This window comes from Capsicum annuum, chromosome 4 (assembly GCF_002878395.1).
Source record: "Capsicum annuum cultivar UCD-10X-F1 chromosome 4, UCD10Xv1.1, whole genome shotgun sequence".
In the NCBI taxonomy this organism is placed as follows: Eukaryota; Viridiplantae; Streptophyta; class Magnoliopsida; order Solanales; family Solanaceae; genus Capsicum; species Capsicum annuum.
The window spans coordinates 69,996,530-70,004,280 of record NC_061114.1 but is presented as its reverse complement, the minus strand read 5'-3'; positions in this window follow the sequence as shown (position 1 = coordinate 70,004,280).

Sequence of the window (7,751 nt, the reverse complement as noted above, 5' to 3'; positions counted from 1 at the left end):
TTAGAAAATTAAGCATCCAACAATCTAGACATGCAACCGAATCAAGTTAGATGAATATCAATCATATTTTTTCAATAAGTAAACTAGTTTCTTCTCCAGTTTAAGGTGTATCTCAATATTTATAGAAGTATTTCCTTAATAGAATCTTATTTTAGGAGTATTTTTTCAATCATATTTTAGAAATATTTTTCTATTGATCTGCACAAAGAAAAATATTAATTAATTCTCTTTCCATATACTGTATATTTTAGAAGTCTAGTTAATATAATAAAAATAATTAAATAATAAATTAAAGAAAATAGTGAAAAGACAATTTTGTCTAAAAAAAGTCTTTTAATGAAGGACAAAAAGTTTAAATCACTTTTCTAAGGATCTTCACATTTTTAATATATTATAGATTATAGATTATAATTATAGATATAGATATGAAATTTGTTCATTTCTATGAGGGATGATTAGAAGTATGTTTGTTTTAATTTATTTGTTAGATTTTTTCTCAAAGTCTTGTTAAAATATTTTTAATTATACTTAAATCGACAACTTAAAAAATTTAAGAAATTTATAGAAAAATATATTTGTGTCCTTTGAATTGACAACTCTCAAAATTTCATTTAGGTGATATTTATTGAGGTAAAAGGAATAACATGTATTATGTGAAGATTACATAAAAATTTACTATGAATCACAATAATTAATAACTTTGTTAAAAATCATATTAAAAATTTTAATTGACTCCAAATTTTATTAATGCCACATAAATTAAGACAAATAAAATAACATATATTGAATCCGTACTGGCACGGGTTCTTTATGTCTAGTTTATCAAAATGTATGAGTAATTGCAAAATCATAAAAACTTCAATCAAGGATGGAAAGAGATAAAAATATTCATGTGAGGACTTAAAAATGTATTTTCTCTTTTCTATATAGTACTAGATATTGACGGCCCGTGCTATCTTATTTTTTGTCTTAATTTATATGATATGAATAGAATTTATATAATCAATCATTAAAATAATTTAATTTTTTAATTGTTGTGATTTATAATACTTTTCTTCTACTTCAATTTAACTGACACTAATATAATTTCTACAGTCAGCTAAATATTTTATACTTTTTAATTAACGACACATTCGACATGTGTGCTTATTGTCTATAAATTGCAAAAGAGAAGTATTTTTATTATTTTATTCTTCAAGAGATGTGTACTTTTCTAGGTTATACCACGCCGTTTTACATAGTGTCTCTCAATAACTAAACACGTGTTCATCCTAATTTATGGATGTACCTTGAATGTGTATAAAAATTTAATTACTTTACACATATGTTGATAGCGTGATTAGTAGATGTGTTAGTTATAGTTTGTTACAATTAGCAAGTTAGCTAAAGCATAACAACTATCACTTTGTATATATATAGAGGAAGGCACCAATTTAAGCCAGCTGATGAAGATATTTTTCATTTTTCTCAACTTCTTTCTCTTCAATCTGGAGATTTTTTATGAACTTAACATGGTATCAGAGTTTAGAAATTAAAGATTTTTTGTCGCAATCTTCATATTTTGTGAAGGATTTGCGTATTTTTTTGCATAATTTTGCAGTTTGTGGTGCTTTTTTGGTATTTTTTTTTTGTATTTTGATTTACAATTTGTAATTAAATGAAGACTTTTTGTAACACTTTTATAAGATACAAATAATGCAGCACAAAAAGATAAATTCTTTAAGTAAATAATCTTGTAAAATAACTAAAATACCCTCAATCTTTTATTCAATTCCTATAAGCTAACATGTTGAAAGTAGCTTTGCTAACGACTCGTGTTAGCATAAGCCCAATATTTAAAAAATAAAATTAATAATATATTTTTATCAAAATAATAATTTGAATAAATATAAATAAAATATGCATCATCTATTTCGATTTAAATATATACATAACCTATTGATGTTCGAAATAAATTTAAAATTCTCAATTATCTATAGATATAGTAATCATCGAGGAAAGGTGTTATTTAGTTTTATAGTAAATTCTAGGGATGTTACGAACTGATATAATCGTACCGGATTAGTTATTAAGACTCTTTAATTTAAATCATAAGTTCGGTAGGTTTTTAATTTTAGAAAAAATAAACTAAAAAAATATCGAATTGATAGAATAAATTTAGATGGATACAATGTGTTTTATATATTAAGTTTAGCATAATGAGTATTAAAAATTTTATTTTGGGTTTGAGGTAGTGAAAATGAGTGCAAGCTAATGGATAAATTAACATTCAAATTTTCAATTGAAAAACAACTCATAAAAGTAATATATTTAATCAACTACTTCATAATATGTCTGTAAATGTACTTTTTGCAAAAGTAAAATTTTATTAGATGTTATTCTTTCATTTTTTTCTTATTTGGTATATGTTGACTTGATATAAATCTTAAAAAAATATTTATTAAAAGTTTATTTTACTAAATTAATTTTATTACATATACTTTAAAATTTAAATTTGGTTATGTATTTCATATACTTAATAATAAAAATAGTATCAAACTAAAATAATAATTTTTTCTTTTTTTTTTTACTAAAATAAATAAGTAAAGAAGGAAATTTTATTTTAATATAAAATTTGAATAAAGACTAAAATTTATTTACTTTTATTAAGTGAATTAATTATTATAATTTAAACAATTTTATGTAAACCTAAGAAAATAATACATTTTAACAAAAAAAATTAATACATCAATCAAATTCTATATATTAAAAATGTAAAAAAAATGGAAGAGGCACGTGCCATACAATTTATGATAAATAGCGAAGCTAATGGGGTGGAAGCTAATGGGTTTCAGTTCCACCATATCCTTCGAGGGGCATTTACTGCATGGCATGGTGTGTAAATAAATAGAGAAATATAGGTATTTTTCAAAACTTTTGAGAAGGTCCAATTAACAAAGAATAAAAAATAATTTATCTTAATGAATTGATTTTGCAAAAGGACTTTAATACCCTCAAATTGATATTTAATGCCACGAAACAGATATGTTAATTGACTCTTCTAATATATATAGAATATAGTAAAAACATTCTGTACACATGATAACTAGCTAGCTACCTCATAAACAAGCCAAGTGTACCAACAATATACATGGAGTACGGCAGACAATTTGAAATGACACTAGTATCGGCAAATTCAAGATGAAAGTCCATGCTAGGGTTTCCATAGGCAGCAACCCCAAAACCGAGAAACGGACCCCCACGGACAAGAACGGACAGATCAATCCGGCATGGAACTTCAGGATGAGGTATACAATCCCCGACTCAATGATCCATTACCCCAATGATATGCTAGTCATAAAATTATACTGCAAGAGGAAAATGGGAGATCGGTGTATCGGGGAAGTGCATGCATACGTCGATGAAGTAGCTTTATGCGTATTCATACGCTAATGGAGGTAGTGCTATCATGAGTTGCCCTGTCCTCAAGGGTTGTGCTCAATCTCAAGGTGTTTTGAGGTTTTCTTATAGGTTTGGAGAAAAAGTGATGATCGATAGGTTAGTCTTAGCAGAGAACATGTGTTAATTAGGTTTTGAAGAAAATAAAAAGAGTGATATGATTTTCTAATATCAATGGTCAGTGTGTGTATAAGTTTTTTTTTCTTTTTTCTTTTTTATGATTTCTGTTTATACCCAATATCTTTTCATTTTTTTTTTGTCTAAGCCAACATATCATTGAATTGCTGAGCAATTTATTGCAGTTGTGATCAAATTAAACCCCCAAAATAAAAGATTTGCTATAAATAAAGTAAAGAAAGATATCAAGAAAATAATCAATTGTCATACAAAATTTATAATATGGAACTGAGAGTATCATATAACATTTTGTTATCATATACTCCCACAGTCCCACTTCTTACTTTTGAAGTTTGACATACGAGTTTTTGTACGGAGAATGAATTACAACGAAGATGGTCATAGAGCAGGTAACAAGGCGCCTCTCAATGATCAGAATTCATTTTAAAAATATTCTCATTTCTTTACCCATTTTCGCTATTTACAAATTTAAAAAGAAAAAAAATGGGAAATATGAATCTTGTTTATTGGAAACGGTGTTTCTTAAACCGTTGGCATTCATGGACATGTTCAACAGTGTTTCTTAAAACGTTGGCACTTACGGACAAACATATCCTTATGGTCAGGTTTTAAAATCCTGAAATACATATACATATAATTAAATTAGATATTAACGCATCAGATTTTAGTGTTACCTCCTCCTCCAACCATGTGATCAAGTGCAGAAAATATAGTCTTACTGTAATTTGAAATGGAGCAAAAGAGAGAAATAATAATGGGAGTTTTCAAGTCTACATCTGATGAAACTTGTTGGGTTCCAAATGAAAAGTGAATGAAAAATGAAGTGTTCCGTTTGCTTTTTGGAAGAAGGCATTTCTCATACATTAGTGGTGGAAAGGAACTATCATATGCTTAACTATAGAAACACCTTCTTCATAGTGTTAACGGATTGAGAAAAAGACATGTCACTGTTAGAACATGCACAGCGGAGGTAATAATTTTGCAAGATCAATAACTTACATATATCTAGATAACATAATCAAAACGAAAATCAGAAAATTTTCCTCTTGAAGCTTTCACACAGTTCGTTCAACGCCTTTTTTGTCAGGTCTGCTGCCTTCTACTATTTCCTGATTAACCTTATTAATCAACCTTGTGTGGACAAGTACTTTTGGATTGGAGAAGGATCATTGAATCCAAAATTCAGCCTCTACTTATTTCCACTTTCAATTGAATGAGGAAGAGAAAGAGGCAAACGTTTTGGCCTTTATTGTAATCTTAAAGCCAAAAACGTTTTCAGCCTTAATGCCCTTTAATGCTAAAATGTTTTTTCAGCTTTAAATTTGTCATAATGCCAAAATTAATTCTTAATTCTTTTATTCCTTATTTACAGAAGACCAGTAAATATTACCTCTTCTATAACTCCTTTTCTTTTTCAAATTTGATTAGTTAATCAGACATAGTAGGGGCCACAAATTTATTAACTGAGGTTTCCAATTATGATATTAATTTGGTAGTGAATGAATTATCATATCATAATAAATTACAAATTATTCCACTAAAAATCTGTAATTGCACTACTCGATTTAATTTTGAAATCTACCATTAATTCTTATTTAACTCCCCATGTTAGAATTACCAACACCAATCAATTAAATTAAATTCTCTGAAAAATTTAACTTGTTGATTAATTTAATTCTTTATTTATACTGCTTAACTTATTTCACATGACGAACACAAAATCCACCTGCAGCGTTTTCACATGAAAACTTATAAGCAACCATAAAGGGGTGTCTTCTATCTCAAGTTCGAGACATGGTTCTATCAACTAATTAATATTTCACTACGTGATTCGTCATCATCCAACCTATCAGGAATATGTTAACTCACAAAAGAGTCTCACCATCTAATAGATTAAAATGATAAAATAAACCACATGGATCATAATAATTATATCAAGATTAAGAGTATAAGAACATGTAATGGTCTAGAGAAATCATTTATTAATATTCAGATCAAAAACGAATATCTCTAATTGGTTTGTTCAATACATACTAAATGTACTAGCACAAGAAGTCGGAATACTACCACTCCCATAATTAAGACCAAATTATATTTAATCTTGTGCTACAATCATCAAGATGTTTGTCCTACCTCATCTTTGATTGTAAACGTTAATTTGTTACTTATAAGAACCGACAATTTTAATCTTCCGTGCATGAGTTACAATACTCCATACACAAAATTATCTACTATATAAGTAAAGGACATACATGTTAACACAATGATCTATTCAAACAAAGATTTTATTAATATAATAAATAGTCTTTACATGGGATGAAAATATACTACTATAACACAAATTACATGGTTAATAGTATATCCTAACAATCTCCCACTTAGACTCATAACCATGAATGCACAATTTTAACACCCATTTCTTCCACATGCTTATCAAAAACCTTCTGGGTTAAGTCCTTTGTAAATGGGTCTGCCAAATTGTTCTTTGACTCAATCTTCAAAACTTTCACATCACCCCTTTGAGTTATATCCTGAATCAAGTGATATTTTTTCTCAATATGCTTACTTCTTTTATGGCTTCGTGGTTCTTTCGAGTTTGCAACTACACCACTATTGTCACAATAAAGTGGTAGTGGCATTTGAACCAAAGAAACAACTCCAAGCTCTTTCAGAAAGTTACTGAGCCAAACAACCTCTTTAGTTGTCTCAGAGGCAGTTATATATTCTACTTCCATGGTGGAATCAGCAACACATGATTGCTTGATACTCCTCCAAACAATGGCTCCACCTCCTAAAGTAAACACATATCCTGAGGTAGATTTTTTAGAATCTTTATCCGACTGAAAATCTGAATCAGTATACTCAATAGGTACAAGATCCCCAGAGTGAAAAACAAGCATGTAATCCCTAGTCCTTTTAAGGTACTCGATTATATACTTAACCGCAGTCCAATGTTCTTACCCAGGATTAAACTGAAATATGCTAACCATGCCAACAGTAAAACAAATATCTGGTCTAGTGCATAACATAGCATACATGAGGCTCCCTACAGTAGAAGCATAGGGGACCATCTTTATTCTCTTTATGATCTCATCGGTAGTTTTGGGCGTCTGGTCTTTTGATAGAGTAATTTCATGCCTAAAAGGAAGGAATCCCTTTTTGGAATTTTGTATGCTAAATCTTGCAAGAATAGTATAAATATAAAGTGCTTGAGATAGGCCTAATATCCTTTGTTTACGATCTCGCATAAGCTTGATCCCAAGGATATGAGCCGCTTCTCCCAAGTCTTTCATATCAAAATGCGAGGACAGCCACTCCTTAACAGAATTCAACATGCTCACATTATTTTCTATGATCAAAATGTCATCTACATACAAAATAAAAAATGCTACTCTGTCTCCATCCCATTTTTTATAAACACATGACTCATTTTCACATTGATTAAAACCAAAAGTCTTAATCGAATTATCAAAACAAGTATTCCATGCTCTAGATGCTTATTTCAAACCATAAATGGATTTCTTAAGTTTACAAAACTTATGTTTATTACCACTTTCCATGAAACCTTCTGGTTGTGCCATATAAATGCACTCGTCAAGACTTCCATTTAGGAAAGCCGTCTTGACATCCATTTGCCAAATCTTATAATCATAATGAGCAGCAATGGATAAGAGAATCCTAATGGATTTAATTATAGCTATCGGAGAAAAAGTTTCCTCATAATCAATTCCTTCTTTTTGAGTAAACCCTTTCGCAACAAGCCTAGCCTTAAAAGTTTGCACTTTTCCATCCACACCTTTCTTTTTCTTATAGATCCATCTACATGCAATGGGCTTGACTCCCGTAGGTGGTTCTACAAGTTCCCAGACTTGATTGAAATACATTGACTCCATTTCAGATTTCATACCAGAAATCCACATTTTAGCATCTTTATCATGTAGTGCATCGGCGTAATTAAGAGGTTTCGTATTAGGATCCTCAGGGATTTTATCATACGATTCTCCAAAAATCATAAATCGTAAAGGTTTTCTAATAATTCTCTCACTACGACGACTAGTCACTAAAGGATATGCTATATTTGGAACTAAATTTTGAACACCCTCAATGTCTTCCTGTACTATGACAGGTTCCTCGATATTATCCTGAATGTTTTCCTCCATAATTGCAGGACGCTC